General features: G+C 49.1%; 1 protein-coding gene across 1 annotated transcript in view; it reads right to left on the bottom strand.

The window, feature by feature from the left end:
* The window catches only part of LOC146829386 (A-kinase anchor protein 17B-like), a 616345-nt gene that overhangs the window by 142960 nt on the left and 456395 nt on the right, over positions 1–16990 (bottom strand). The gene's annotated exons all lie outside the window — the stretch shown is intronic.

Below are 16990 nucleotides of genomic sequence, written 5' to 3'. Positions count from 1 at the left end.
ATGTGCTTGAAATCAGTCGCAGCGACAGCTTTAGCGATCAGACAAAGTGATTCCATAGTATTAGGACATCAATTGACAGTGCAAGTTCCACATTCCGTGGAAGTTCTTTTAAACCGAACACAGACCCAGCACTTGACTATAGCACGACTGACAGGTTATGAATTGACATTGTTTCAGCCACACATAGAAATCAGACGCTGTAGTACATTAAATCCTGCCACACTTTTGCCATTAAGTGGAACAGACCCATTGGCACATGATTGTATTGAAGTCATTACTATTACGACGAAACCCAGACAAGACTTGACAGACATTCCATTACCAGATCCAGACCTGACACTTTATGTGGATGGTTCATGCATGAGAACAAGTACAGGAGAGTTAGTGGCCGCTTACGCAGTCACGACAGACACCGAAGTTATTGAAACGTATTGTATTGACACCTTGTCAGCTCAAGCAGCAGAGCTCATCGCTCTGACACAAGCCTGTATTCAAGCCAAAAATAAGAGAGTCAACATATACACAGATTCACGTTATGCATTCGGAGTTGTACACGACTTCGGAGTCCTCTGGCGAGAGAGAGGTTATTTAACTTCTCACGGTGCCAACATTCAACACGGTCCCCTCATTCAAGCTCTGTTAGATGCAATACATCTGCCTACTGCGATATCTATCATGAAGTGCAAGGCCCATACAAAAGTCACCGATATCATTTCCCAGGGTAACGACCTGGCAGACCGAACAGCTAAGCAAACAGCGCAGAATCGGACTCATGCAACTGACTTGACAAAGACAATAGTTCCGACATCGACACACTGCATGACAGTTAGGGATCCCGCCCTTGATGTAATTGACATACAGACACATGCTACACCAGAGGAAATCAAGAAATGGACTGAACTAGGAGGGATCCAAACAGATCAGGGATGGATGACGAAGGGAAAATCTACATGGTTTCTCCCCGACTCCATGGTTCAAGTTATCATTAACACAATACATAGTCCAGCGCATCTAGGAGAGAAAGCTATGTTAGACAGTATTCAAAACATTTGGTTCAATAAACACTTACGAGCAGCAGCCAAACAGAAAGTGCGTACTTGCATGATTTGTTGTCAGTTCAACCCAGGTAAAAGCATTCCTGTAGAGCAAGGTGGATTTCAACCTCCCGATCACCCTTTTGAAGTCCTCCAGATGGATTATATCCAGATGGAACGTTGTTGAGGATTCAAATATGTCCTCGTAGTTGTATGCGCACTTTCCCGATGGACAGAAGCATATCCAGTCCCAAATTACACTGCTCCGACCACTGCCAAGCAGCTGGTTCGTGAATTCTTCCCACGGTATGGTTTGCCCCGTATCGTGTACTCAGATAACGGTCAGCCGTTCTCATCCGAGCTAGTGAAACACATTACACTCCTGTTAGGCTATCAGTGGAAATTCCACTGTGTCCGGCATCCCGAGGCAGCAGGTCTCGTGGAGCGTCATAATCAAACTCTGAAAATTCGACTTTCTAAAATCTGCAGAGAGAAAGGCGTCGACTGGATAGTAGCTTTACCAGTTGCGCTCTTTTACATGAGAATGATAGCACATTCTCGAACAGGGCTATCCCCGTTCGAGGTGGTCTTCGGTAGGCCACCATATATGTGGGGGACGCCTATACCTCGTAAAATCACTGATGTTGATTGTAATATGCTGACAGATTACCTTGCTTCCTTGATGTCTGCACTACAATCTTGCCGTTCACAGGTAGCTGCAGCCTTTCCCGACAACACCGAGGTGAAGCCCCATGAAGTGGTTCCCGGCGATTACGTGTTTATAAGAAATTTCGACAGGAGGAGCCCGCTGGAGCCTTGCTGGCAAACGCCGAAATTAGTACTTCTGACCATGAGGACAGCAGTGAAGATTGAGGGTCGCAAGGGTTGGCTGCACTCGAGCCATATCAAGAAATTTCACGGACGGCCTTCTGATTTGAACTCTCAGCCCTGCCCTCCTCCACAGACTGACTCAAAACTCCCCCTGGCCGAGAAAACTGCTTCCCAGGAATATAAACTGAAACTAAGGTCTAGCAAGTCAGACAATTTAATTGTTTAAGTCCTCTCCTAGGTGAATCGGTTAAATTAGTTTCTGACATGTATCCCCTAGACCGAAATAGAGAGAGAGATAGACAGAAACAGCTCAAGAAACGTGCATATTGTAAATCACTTCGTAGTCACTGTATAGTGACATTATTGATTATGTTTTTTCTAAATCTTCCGATTATTGCTGCAAGTATACTGTTGCACATATACTACCCTATTTTCAAGCGTGCACATTCTGCTTTCAATGTTACTGCCGAACACTCTTTTAGCGAATTACCTCCGCATGAGTTGCCCTACAGACTTGCGCTGCGCAACAACACATTCATTAGTATGTTACATCACTCCCATCAGACCAACAACGCTACAAATTGTTGGATATGTGGCCGACTCTCTCCCTACCAGAAATACAAGGGAGTTCTGCCCCTCTTTCCGTATCCGTTCACACACAATGGTTCCTGTGGTGCATGGTTTAGTTTGATTAATTCTTTGGATTCAAATACCGTAGTTTACCAGGGCAACTGGGTATGGGGAAACCTGAACTTAGTTTTGCTTAAAGTCTGCTACCCTAACAAAGAGGGACTTCCCAAAAGGACAGGAACTGATCTAGAAAAGGAAGTATATGGATTAGGTAAGTTTACACTTAACCTCATGATTCTGAATGTTGAATCCGAAGCTGCACCAGTCTTGCCTGCTATGTCAGTATTACCAGTCAAAAGTGAATTATGTGCAAGAAAGAATGGTTCAGTACACCTGGGTCATAGTAAATGTACTACTGTGATCGAATTCAGTGATCAAGGCAAGTCTACATTTAGAGCTTCCCGTCATTCCTACTTCATTTGTGGTCATACCGCATATATACGTTTACCTCTAGATTGGGATGGTACCTGTTACATTGCATTCCTTCTGCCACCTGTTTTCCTAGCCCCTCCTGATTATCATAGAAATACCCATCTAGTACACAATAGACCCCAGAGAGATCTCCCGATTGTTGACTACACTGAAACGGCATGGGAACAATACACAGACTTCAATAAAGGTCTCTTTCCCTACATAGGTGTTGTCTCTAATAGTAAACTGATACGCAAATTAACCAGAACCCTTGAAGCAGTAGTGAATGAAACTACTTCTGCCCTAGGCAACTTAACGGAGGAGCAGTCTGCGATGCGGATTGTTGTTCTCCAAAATCGTCTTGTCCTTGACGTCATCCTGGCCGATAGGGGCGGAGCCTGTAGAGTCATCGGATCGAGCTGCTGTGTTTTCATTCCAGAAAACGCGCCATCAGTATATAAAGCCATAACTCGTCTTCATAAGATTGCAAGTCAGATACACCAGAATCCAGGCACCTGGACTTGGTCCGGTTGGTTCTGGAGTGTGTTGTCAGCCTGGGGATGGAAGGTCCTATCCTTCCTAGGTATTGCCCTTCTCATAGTATCCAGTTGCTGCCTGTGTCTACAATGTGGGCCAGCGATTTGCGGCCTGTGTGCCACATCATGTATTCCACATTCAAGTTCTCATTCAAAATCCCGTAAGAAGAAAGAAGAGCAAATGATGTTACATGAACAGATTGATGGATTCATGAGGATCGATATATCATGAAGGGTCCGTAGGGGACAAGGAGGGAATGAGGAAATATGAATTTTTATGATCAATTGTGTCCCCTATCTTAGACCCCAACGGCTCCATGTACGTGCTACAAGTACATGTATGTTCCCTCCACTTCCAGCTATGAAGACGCAAATACATTTGTGTCCAACGTTAACATGTCCTCTTTCAGATCCACCATGAATGGGTCGAATATTCCGTTCCTAAGTATGCCTTGCCACCGTCTTTATATGGTGCACCTTTCACGTTTTTCAGCTCTGGCAAGTTAGGCCCTGAATTCTGCCATCGAGCCTTTTCCTGCCTTCTGCCTCTGAATGCTCCAGCCTGGACCTGCATCTGTATCCATGACCTTTGTCTTACTTCCTGCGCGGCTAAACGGTGCCTGGCCCGGCCTGTTGCCCGCCAAGACTGTATTTTGCCTTCAAGTTATCTGCTCCGCTCCTCGAAAAATACATTCCTGTCTAGTAGTTTAGGTAAACATCCTTCCAGCTGCAGAGCAAAGGGCCCGGCCTCACTGTCTCCGTGCAAGTAATTCATAGCTCCTGTTACCATGGTAGGCCCATGCCCCCTCGCATCTCATGTAGACACGTAGACGCTTATACACGCACTAGCAGTCAGTATAGGATAGCCTCTGCCCGAGAGACCTTTCCTTCCAGATAATACAGTTCCTTAAACACAAGATATTAGATACGATTTGGGATTAGGTTGTTCTGACATCCCAGACTTCTGTCTCCTCATGTAGGGCTAAATGTCAAGTCCCCTTCACCCTCCAGTTATACGTCAATCACACGTCATGCTGCTGTGCGTGCATCTTTGCCATGTATTACTGCTGACATTGCAGGAATTCTCTTATGGATCCACCCACCTGTGACATCCTCATAAATGACGTTTCTAGTACACGCCCTTATGCACGCCTATTGTAACGCCTTTTTCATTACGTATGTGTATTCTTATCTCTCTTCTCAGCTGTTACGCCTTCTGCATCTGCCTTACTGTAATGCATTGACTATATATATGATAACCTGTCAATAAAGTATGCGTTATCCCTTCCCGAACCTTCGTGGTGACGGAATCCGATTGCCTGGTTCGAACCAATTCCTTTGTAAGGAATAAACCCCTTTTAAAACCTCTAATATCACGGATTCTGCCTCTTATTTATTCTGAGTTATCCTTATTGAATTTTACCGCATAAATTAAGTACAGGTAATTTAAATTTACCACAGAGCGCTCCCGCCGGTCTTTACGCGCGATTGGGAATCCGGTCACTCCTTTAGTGTCCTCTTGATACCCAACCAACCCTCGCCAAATTTTGACACCGCTACGCGGTGATTTGCCCACATGGCCACATTAGTGACTAGTACCACCTGGTGGTGGTAACTGGTATTGCGCCTCAGTCTATTCTTCTAACAGCTTCGGGGAAAGCCCAGCTGTTGGAACAGCGGCGAGGGGGCTGCCTTAAGGATTTTAAGGGCATTTGTTCTCTGCTCACACCCTCTGCAATCATGTCTTCTCCAGAAGACCATTTTTACTCCCCCTCCAGGAAGTGGAGGAGGAATAGCCCCCCAACTTCTCCCTCCAGCAGTGGACCAAGCCCTCTCTCTGGCTATTTCTAAGGCGCTGGCTCCTCTTAGGGATCAGGTTGATAAGCTGGCGAAAAGCATCCCTGGGGTGTTCAGTGACCCAGATCTGGTGGTGGCGGGTCCCAGTAGCTCCCAGATGGGGAATAAAAGGGTTGTTAAGCATAACGCGGGGCACTTGGAAGGATTTGATAAACTTACGGAGACCTTCCTCAAGAGTGCGCGAACGCTAAAACATGCACCCTGCCGGGAGGAGGAGTCCGGAGAAAATTGCGACTCTGTCACCACTATTGTAGACCCCGACGGCGGGTTTCCCTTAGAGGGAGAGGGTGTATCGGAGGACGATTTCTCCTCCGATTAGGATAAGAACTTCGGGGCGTCCCTGGCATCCAGAGTCCCACTCCTCTCAGTCCCGGGTTGGGGACGGGGTCCACTCGGACATGTTCGAGCCTACCCAAATTTACCATCCTTGGTCGGCGGAGTGGACCCCTGACACCAAAGTGGCAAAGTATGTGGTGGGGAAAATCCATCAACCCCTTGAAAGGGAGGTCAGGAATAGGATGAGGGGAGAATGCCCCAGGCCCTCACTGAAGGGGAAGGTGGCACACACGCCTGAAATTGATGAGAAACTATGTACCTTTTTCTCCAAATATATGAGGGATCCCAAGAAAGGAATTGATACGTCTTGGACGTGGTAGGGCCATGACCCAAATTATTCAATTGGCGGAGAGTTCAAAAGAGTCAGGATCCCATTTGTCCACAGATATTGTGGCTGGTTGGGCGCACTACCCTAAACCCTAAGACACTACCCCCTCCACTACCCAAACACCACTGCACTACCCTAAACCCTAAAACACTACCCCAGCACGACACCCTACACTACCCAAACATAACTGCACTACCCTAAACCCTAAAACACTACCACCAGCACGACTCCCTACACTACCTAAACACCACTGCACTACCCTAAACCCTAAATCTACCCCTAGCACATCCCCCTACACTACACAAACACCACTGCACTACCCTAAACCCTAAAACACTATCCCCAGTATGACCCTCTTCACTACACAAACACCACTGCACTGCCTTAAACCCTAAAACACTAACCCAGCATGACCCCCTAACCTACACAAACACCACTGCACTACCCTAAACACTAAATCTACCCCAAGCATGACCCCCTTCACTACCTAAACACAACTGCACTACCCTAAACCACTACCCCCAGCACGACCCCCTTCACAACCCAAACACCATTGCACGACCCTAAACCCTAAAACACATGTCCGCGTGGCCTGGTTTCACTTCTGGTGAGAAAGTGGAAGAGTCTGTTTGGATCTAAAGGAGTTCTGTTGTTGGACGGGGCCGGCGCGACACGTCATCAGAAAACATAGCTAATGGAAAGCGTCCTCCCTGAAGTGTGGAGCAGTGCCATGAGAGGTCAACGAGTGTGCGTCCCACCGCAGTATGACCGTACCGCATGACCCATGTGCCGCCTCCAGGGTACGGGAGGCAGACGCGCCATTGCAGGTCCTCTTGAAGACCGTTGTAGCACTAATTCTACATTTTGGTACTAGGGCATTTTAACTTTGTTGTTCCTGCCAGATATAAAGAGAAGATCCTTTGTTATTCAGTGCCCTCGTTACCTTTTTTGTGGGTTGTGGTGATTGTCACTTCGCTGCCCCACCGGTGCACACGACTGGGCACCCCACCTCGTGTGCCATCTGCAGGGCCTTGGCCCTCTGATCACTGGTTTTGGCTTCTGGAGTGGCAACATAAACAGTTGCTCCCAAAGGACTAGCCTGAACACTTAGGTGAATATCCCCTGCACCAGCATTCCGCGGAAATTCTTTCCTAGCTCTCCCACGCGGCACCGTATGACGTCATCGGAGCCATAAGAGGACATCGTCGGCGTGCTGACGTCAGTTCCACCCATTTTTTCTGTGCCACCGATGCAAACAGGAGGACCGAGACATTTTCACATGTATACATAGTATAATAAATATATATATATTCACTGAAAAAACCATAGGTTTCAGGCACGTTATAGTTAGAAATTAGCATTTAAAATAACCTTAGACATTCACTGAAAAAAACCATAGGTTTCAGGGGCGTTATAGTTAGTTGGACATTTCACTTGTACAAAACCATAGAAATCCCCGGTTATAGTTAGTTCAGCTAACTATAACTCGCGCGCCCGCAATGCACTGCTGATGACGTCACATATTACATCACTCATGACATGGTCAGTGACATCACTCATGACAGCACTGATGACATCTCAAATGACATCACTGATGACATCATCCAGTGAATGTGTTTTTTTCTGAAAATTAAATATGTTTTATATATGTATATGACCGATTAAGTGTATCTTAGTGAATACATGGGTTAGTGAGTAATGTTTAAATATGTAAATATCTGTATCAGTCTCTCACTTTGGGGTCGATTCCGATCCGGGTCGGACAGCTCTCCGAGAGCTGTCCGTAGCCTTACCTTGCGACCGACCCATACCCGGAGCCGGTCCGTCCTGTTGATGAAGTACGATGCGCATGACTGCCAAAAATCCGACCGACACGTAGCCTGTAATTCAAGCTTCATTCTCCGTCCGAGCCGTAACTCCTAACACCCAACCGAGTCGCCCGAAATCAGTATTCATAGCAGTTTCCGCCCGGACAAGTACGTTGCGTACTTCCTACGCACCGGACGGGTCGCCACGTACGGCACGTCACAGCATCCGGAAAAGAAGCATATCAGGTACGATTCGTACTAGAACTCAATCCACGGCTACGAGACGGACCACCTTGCAACGGGTATGAGATGGAGCAACAAGCAGCGAGTACGAGACAAACACATCATGAATCCCATCGCACAGGTCATACCAGTACTCTACATCTATGACCGGATCAGGAACAGACGCAGACGGTAAGTCAGACACCCACCACACAAAAAAATGACACGTACCCGCAAACTGTCACACACAAACAGGGGATCCATATCCTGGCCTCTAACAAGAGGCCACCATAGGGTTGTATGGCCAGCACCACTACCACCCCCACCCATAGGGTTTATGTTGCCCATCACTACTGCCACCCCCACTCATAGTGGACCTGTTGCCCAGCACTACTGCCACCCCCACCCATAGGGCTTATGTTGCCCATCACTCCTGCCACCCCTACCCATAGGGACTATGTTGCCCATCACTCCAGCCACCCCCACCCATAGGGGACCTGTTGCCCAACACTACTGCCACCCCCACCCATAGGGACTGCGTTGCCCATCACTCCTGCCACCCACACCCATAGGGGACCTGTTGCCAGCACTACTGCCAGCCCCACCCATAGGGGAACTGTTGCCCAGCACTCCTGCCACCCCTACCCACCATAGGGGACTTGTTACCCAGCACTACTGCCACCCCCACCCATAGGGGACCTGTTGCCTATCACTATTGCCACCCCCACCCATAGGGCTTATGTTGCCCATCACTACTGCCACCCCACCCATAGGGACTATGTTACCCATCACTCCTGCCACCCCCACCCATAGGGGACCTGTTGCCCAGCACTACTGCCACCCCCACCCATTGGGGACCTGTTGCCCAGCACTCCTGCCACCCCACCCATTGGGCTTATGTTGCCCATCACTACTGCCACCCCCACCCATAGGGCTTATGTTGCCCATCACTCATGCCACCCCACCCATAGGGGACCTGTTGCCCATCACTACTGCCATCCCCACCCATAGGGCTTATGTTGCCCATCACTACTGCCACCCACACCCATAGGGGACCTGTTGCCCAGCACTAGTGCCACCCCCACCCATAGGGGACCTGTTGCCCAGCACACCTGCCACCCCCACCCATAGGGACTATGTTGCCCATTACTTCTGCCACCCCCACCCATAGGGGACCTGTTGCCCATCACTCCTGCCACCCCCACCCATTGGGGACCTGTTTCCCATCACTACTGCCACCACCACCCATAGGGCTTATGTTGCCCAACACTCCTGCCACCCCCACCCATAGGGACTATGTTGCCCATCACTACTGCCACCCCCACCCCCCACACATAGGGACTATGTTGCCCATCACTCCTGCCACCCCCACCCATAGGGGACCTGTTGCCCAGCACTACTGCCACCCCACCCATTGGGGACCTGTTGCCCAGCACTCCTGCCACCCCACCCATTGGGCTTATGTTGCCCATCACTACTGCCACCCCCACCCATAGGGCTTATGTTGCCCATCACTACTGCCACCCACACCCATAGGGGACCTGTTGCCCAGCACTAGTGCCACCCCCACCCATAGGGGACCTGTTGCCCAGCACTCCTGCCACCCCCACCCATAGGGACTATGTTGCCCATCACTCCTGCCACCCCCACCCATAGGGGACCTGTTGCCCATCACTCCTGCCACCCCCACCCATAGGGACTATGTTGCCCATCACTACTGCCACCCCCACCCCCCACCCATAGGGACTATGTTGCCCATCACTCCTGCCAACCCCACCCATAGGGGGCCTGTTTCCCATCACTACTGCCACCCCCACCCCCACCCATAGGGCTTATGTTGCCCTTCACTACTGCCACCCCCACCCATAGGGGACCTGTTGCCCAGCACTACTGCCACCCCCACCCATAGGGGACCTGTTGCCCAGCACTCCTGCCACCCCCACCCATAGGGACTATGTTGCCCATCACTCCTGCCACCCCCACCCATAGGGGACCTGTTGCCCATCACTCCTGCCACCCCCACCCATAGGGGACCTGTTGGCCAGCACTACTGCCACTCCCACCCATAGGGCTTATGTTGCCCATCACTCCTGCCACCCCCACCCATAGGAACTATGTTGCCCATCACTCCTGCCACCCCCACCCATAGGGGACCTGTTGCCCATCACTACTGCCACCCCCAACCATAGGGCCTATGTTGCCCATCACTCCTGCCACCCCAACCATAGGGACTATGTTGCCCATCACTACTGCCACCCCCACCCATAGGGACTATGTTGCCCATCACTACTGCCACCCCCACCCATAGGGACTATGTTGCCCATCACTCCTGCCACCCCCACCCATAGGGGACCTATTGCCCAGCAATACTGCCACCCCCACCCATAGGCACTATGTTGCACATCACTCATGCCACCCCCACCCATAGGGGACCTGTTGCCCAGCACTACTGCCACCCCCACCCATAGGGGACCTGTTGCCCAGCACTCCTGCCACCCCCACCCACCATAGGGGACCTGTTGCCTAGCACTCCTGCCACCCCCACCCATAGGGGACCTGTTGCCCATCACTACTGCCACCCCAACCCATAGGGCTTATGTTGCCCATCACTAATGCCACCCCCACCCATAGGGACTATGTTACCCATCACTCCTACCACCCCCACCCATAGGGACTATGTTGCCCATCACTCCTGCCACCCCAACCCATAGGGCTTATGTTGCCCATCACTACTGCCACCCCCACCCATAGGGGACCTGTTGCCCAGCACTCCTGCCACCCCACCCATAGGGCTTATGTTGCCCATCACTACTGCCACCCCAACCCATAGGGCTTATGTTGCCCATCACTACTGCCACCCCCACCCATAGGGGACCTGTTGCCCAGCACTCCTGCCACCCCACCCATAGGGCTTATGTTACCCATCACTACTGCCACCCCCACCCACAGGGCTTATGTTGCCCATCACTCCTGCCACCCCCACCCATTGGGGACCTGTTGCCCATGACTCCTGCCACCCCCACCCATAGGGACTATGTTGCCCATCACTGCTGCCACCCCCACCCATAGGGACTATGTTGCCCATCACTGCTGCCACTCCCACCCATTGGGGACCTGTTGCCCAGCACTCCTGCCACCCCCACCCATAGGGACTATGTTGCCCATCACTCCTGCCAACCCCACCCATAGGGGACCTGCTGCCCAGCACTATTGCCACCCCTACCCATAGGGGACCTGTTGCCCAGCACTCCTGCCAACCCCCACCCATAGGGACTTGAGGTTCCGTGAACTCTGAACCCGTTCAATGAAGGTTGTCGTATCGTGATGATTTTGGTATCAGCGAACCGCGAATGACAAGTGCGGTATGCATGAGTGTTTTCGTCATGCTACACCGATGGATTCACTGTGTATTTGACGATCTAGTCTGAACCTTTGGGTTTCATTTTGTGCAAAACCGCCATTTTGTGGTTGCCCTCACATAGGCTAATGACTACAGGATGACTGTGGCCAAGCAAGCCTCTAGGGACACATACACTTTAGCTTGAGTTCGTGTTGACTCCTGTTTGACCTGAGTCAACTGACCCTGTTGCCCGAGGCTAAACTTGAGCCAGTTCCTTGTTAAGCAGCTGGTCAGATAGAGATCAAAGAGCAGGACATTGTTGATTCTATGACACACGCACACACCCCTCTATCTTGCTTCTCATCTGTTTCTGCTCCTTCCTTTATGGCCTTATGGCCTAATTATTGACTTGGGTTGAGGTCTTTCATGATGGGCCCGTCCGGCCTGTTCGAGCAAGAATGCTGGATTTTTGCCTTGTCATTTGCGATGGGCTGGATAACTGAAAGTGGGTTTGTCGTTATGTGATGCCTCTGTAAATGTCATCCTCTGATTGGTCAAATTTGTAAGTAATTGATGCTAGCCAGGAACGTGGTTTTTGGCATAAAAGACGATGCTCCGCTCTATGATTTTGAGCAGTCTCCTGAGAACATACACCGTGTTGTACTTCTAGGATCTCTGTTACTGGCTGCAGCTAATAAATTTGATCTTTGATGTCACCAAGAAGAATCCCGTGTCTCTGTATCTAAGACAGGTGGACCCGAAGACTTTGGGCGTGTCCCCTGCGCCGCTGGGTTTAAATCCCGATTCTTCAGTTGGCGCCCAACTCTGGGGCGACTTCAGCGGTACCGGTCCAAGCCTGAAGATCGTGAGGAGCTTCGTGTGAAAATTCTGGAGGGAGGCCTACCACTTCATCGACCCCTGTATGTCGTTGTGGTCTGAAAGTCTTTGCTGCGAAGTTCCCCGCATTCCGACGGCTACGAAGGACTGCTGCCCTGACTGTCGCCCTGTCTTGGAGCCCTTTGATGATTTGTAAAGCGAGACGATAGACAGGTCTTCTGGCGACGTCATCGATATTTCAGTTAAGTATGAGTGGAGCGTCTCCCAGTCCTTAGTTTGTTTTGGTATCCTTCGGGATCGCTTTGATTTTGTACCTGCAGGCCCCAAAGCCGAGGGACTCGTGTATTCACGAGGCTATCGTTTTGATATTCCCTTGAAGTTTAAAGCTAGACTAGTGAGCGAAGATGCCTGGTCTTAGCAGACTTGGAAAGATATTTTGTTGTGGTTGTAATAGGGATTCCCGATTGGAGGACTCGTGTCCGGTGCTTCCGATTGGAACTCCGACCTATGAGCTCTATTTAAAACACGGCGTGGGCCCCATCACGTAAAATGATGTATGGATTAGGTATACTAGGAAGGATGGTGTCCTAAAATGGCCCCAATATGGTAGTTATGACACAGAGATTTTAGATAATTTAGAAGTTAGACTCTTCAAAAAGAAAGCCCGGCCGGCAATGTTTGACTCTTTCTGCCTTTGGCGAAAGGAAGCCAAACAGAAGGAAATTAAGTTAGCGAAACGAAATAAGCGTGAACAAGGTATGTCAATGGTGCAAGCTGCTATACAGTTTAGGGATAATGAGGAAGAACAAGAAAGCGAACAGATGTTTAGGCAACGTCAATTAGCGGTAGACAAATGTTATCCAGCTTTGCCGCCTCAACAGCAAGAAGAAAAGAAAGATCTTGCGAAAGATCCTTTAATGTCGCATCTATTAAATTCGCCACCCCCTTATTCTCAGAGTGCTACCGCACCTCCGCCACTTGTAATTGCGCAACCTCCGGTTGTTTTACCTCTAGTGGTTCCTCAACAGCCAGCTCTCCCTCTACTGGCTACTACTGCTTCGGCGCAGCCTTCTCAAGGGCCGCCGTCTTTGCTACCTCCTTCGTCTCCTACTCCTATACCTGTGTTGTCTGTTCCTTCTGTTACTGTTCCGACTTCGGTTCCTTCTCATTCTGCTTTGTCTCCTGTTCTTTTGTCACCTTCTCCTTCTGCTCGACGGAGAATGACTGATGCGGTTGCTAGTCTTTTTTCTCCTCTAATGGGTTCATTGGGTATGTCTCCTGTTGTAGAGCGTAAGCAATTGCGTAGTCAATTGCCTGGTCCTGATGAACGGACAGTGCTGGATCACTTGGCGCGTAAATGGGTTACCTATCCTTCGCACTATGATCTTAAGGGTGTTATGGATGTTTTCCATCAATGGGAAGCACCGAAACAGAGATACGTATTTGATATGATGTGTTCTTTCCTTCGTGAACAGTGGGAAGATAGTGAGGTAGGGCAGACTCCGCCTGAGTTGTTCCGTGTGCAGTCCGAGTTTGCGAAAGGAACTATAGTGGGTCTTGATGTTGAAAGAGCAGTCGCGACATTGTTGTCGTTTAGGAGTGAGTCTCCTTCTAGGTCATTATTTGAGCCTGATTCTTCAGTTAGGAGAAAGGCGCGTCAATATCCGATGCGTGAAGTTCCTCCCGTTTGGAGACCTGGTGATGCGCAAGCTAATCCACCTGTTCTGCCACATTTCCAGCGCGTTTGGGTACATGTTCCATGGAAGCGTGCCGAAGTCCTAGCTCTGAAGCAGACTCTGCCTGATCCACGTAAAAATCCTGCGGGGTTTTATAAGGAGCTATCTCAAACTGCGGGTTCATGTATTATGAATTTGGCTGATATAGATATGTTATTTGGGAATGTTGTTCCAGAGCCTATATGGGGTAAGATTCGTCATACGGATCATGCGCAGGAATTAGGTGATACATGGAATAATCTTAGAACTGCAGATGAAAGACAAATAGGTGGTGCTAAACCCGAGAATGTGATTGCTGACCTCCCTGGTAGAATTATTGATTATATGAAGACTTTGATGCCTGCTATGCGTGTCAATTGGGACAAGTTGTCTGCATGCAAGCAGAAGAAAGACGAAACTGTGTCCGACTTTTTCACTCGATTTGAAGAGACATTTGTAGACCACAGTGGTCAAGACATGAGTACAGAAGGTGGTCAAAGGTTGTTCGTTGACATGTTTGTGCATAATTTGCTTCCCGAGTTGTGCAATAGGTTGAAGGATTCTGAAAGTGCTTGGGCTGTTTCTTCGTCAGCACAGATATTGGCTACTGCCCAGTACTATGAGAATAGAAATAAGGACGAGATAGAGAAGCGGATAAAAAGACTAAAGAATTGAAGACTAAGGTTCTTTTGCAGCAAGCATACCCGCCTCGCAATACCCAGCGTGATTATCAGCAACCCCAACAATATCAGAGAAACTCACAAAGGTTCGAGTCTTCTCAACAGCGTTTTCCTGTAGGCCCCAATCAGTGTGCGTATTGCAAAGAAGAGGGTCACTTCAAGAATAGTTGCCCTATTTTATTACAGCGCACGAATGGTGTTTCTGGTATGAGAGGTCGAGGTGTTCAACAAGCTCCGCGAGGTCGAGGTCGAGGTCGTGGTATGTCTCAGATTGCGCGTTCCCTGCCGCCGCAGAATTCGATGAATTGTTTTGATCAACAGAATGGCGCATCTGGTAGGACGGCTCAGTATTATGCGGACGATTATTACGTTGAAGGTGAGAATATGGGAGGTAATGATTGCTAGGACAGCCACAGACAAAGAGAGGGAGTTGTTTCAGTTCCAGTAGATCAGAGTGGACCTTATGTTGAAGTGATTGCATCAGGTGTGTCAGAGCCTTTTCTGTTGGATACTGGTGCTGCGAAGAGTTCTATCATGCACTCTAGACTCCCTGGCGTACCTTTGTCTGGCTTAACGAATGTTTCAGTAGGTTTCTCTGGCGCCCCGGTTAGTAATCCGATTTCTAGTCCTTTGTCTCTTTCTGTCGGACCTTGTGAATTCAAAGCACCCCTCATTCTGACGACAGGTTGTGGTGAGAACTTGTTGGGATTGGACTTGTTGAAGAGATTGTATGCGACGCTTTATTGTTCTCCTTCAGGAGTACAGCTTACATTGGGAAAGAGAGTGATCTCTCCGATGTATTTGTCTAAAGACCAACTTCCAGCTGAATTGTCTTCTCTTCCTGATTCTCTTTGGGCTACTGGTCCTAATGATGTGGGTCTTTTGGAGATTCCGCCATATGTTGTGACATTGAAGGCGAATGCTAGATTGCCACGCATTCCACAGTATCGTATCTCAAGTGATGGTGAAAGAGCACTCTTGGCGATCATCTCTGATCTGATTGAGAAAGGTGTGATTGAGGAAACGAGAGGTAATGTGTGCAATAGTCCGGTTCTGCCTGTTCTGAAAAGAACCGATTCTTCTCAGCCTCCTGTATATAGGTTTGTGATCGATCTTCGCGAGGTGAATAAGATCGTTGTTCCACAATTCCCTGTCGTGCCTGATATCACCGCTTTACTGACTTTGATTCCGGCTACAGCCACGTGGTTTTCGGTGATTGATTTGAAGAATGCTTTCTTCAGCATCCCGATTGCCGTGGAGAGTAGAGGTATCTTTGGCTTTTCTTTAGGAGGCCGAAGTTTCCGGTTTAAACGCGCTCCTCAAGGCTATTGTGAGAGTCCATCGATCTATAGTCAAGCTTTGAAGACGCAACTTGATTTGTTGGTTTTACCTGATGGTGCGGCCCTTACTCAGTATGTTGACGATCTTTTAGTTGCTGCTGACAATGAAGAGACTTGTAGAGAGGCTACTCTGTCGTTGTTACGTCACTTGTCTGATTTCCATCATAAGGTTTCTCTTTCGAAGTTGCAGTATTGCCGACAAGAAGTTACCTACTTATGTCACCTCTTATCGAAGGAGGGAAGAAGATTGACCCCAGAAAGAATTCAAGCGATTGCGAAAATGAGTGTGCCTACGACACAGAGAGAAGTGCGTGCGTTTCTGGGTATTACATCGTACTGTAGACAGTGGATTCCTAATTTTTCGTTGCTTGCAAAACCTTTGATAGCTCTTACTGTTAAGGATACTCCGAATCCTATTCCTTGGACTGACGAATGTCAGAAGAGTTTTTCAGATTTGCGTGATGCACTGTGTTCGGCTCCTGTGTTGGGTACTCCCGATTACAGTAAACCTTTCACATTGTATGTCCACGAGAGAGAGGGATGTGCATTGTCAGTTTTGACTCAACAGTTTGGAGATAAGCAACGTCCATGTGCTTATTTTTCGTCGACTTTGGATCCGGTAGCTAGAGCGTTGCCGAGTTGTTTGAGAGCTACAGCGGCAGCGGCTGTTTCAATCCGACAGTCTGCTGGTTTGGTGATGGACAATACACTGACTGTGATGGTTCCACATGCAGTGGATACCTTGTTGTACCGTACCAAGACACAGCACTTAACTAGTGTTCGGTTGTCAGGTTACGAATTGACCTTGTTAGCAAGTCATGTGCATATAAAGAGATGCAACACGTTGAATCCAGCCACGTTGTTGCCGATCTCAACTGAGACAGATGATACCGCACAGCATGATTGTTTTCTTAGGACTGAGGAAGAAACGAAAGGGAGGATAGACCTTAGGGACACTCCTCTTGCAGAATGTGATGGTACTTTATGGGTTGATGGTTCATGCTTCAAGCTTCCGAATGGTGATACGACTGCGGCATATGCTGTTACGACTTTGCATACGATTGTTGAAGCTGCTCGTATCCCAC

The sequence above is a fragment of the Triturus cristatus genome, chromosome 5_2 (genome assembly GCF_964204655.1).
Source record: "Triturus cristatus chromosome 5_2, aTriCri1.1, whole genome shotgun sequence".
NCBI lineage: Eukaryota > Metazoa > Chordata > Amphibia > Caudata > Salamandridae > Triturus > Triturus cristatus.
Note: the sequence above shows the minus strand (reverse complement) of the source record. Positions and strands in the feature narration are given on the sequence as shown.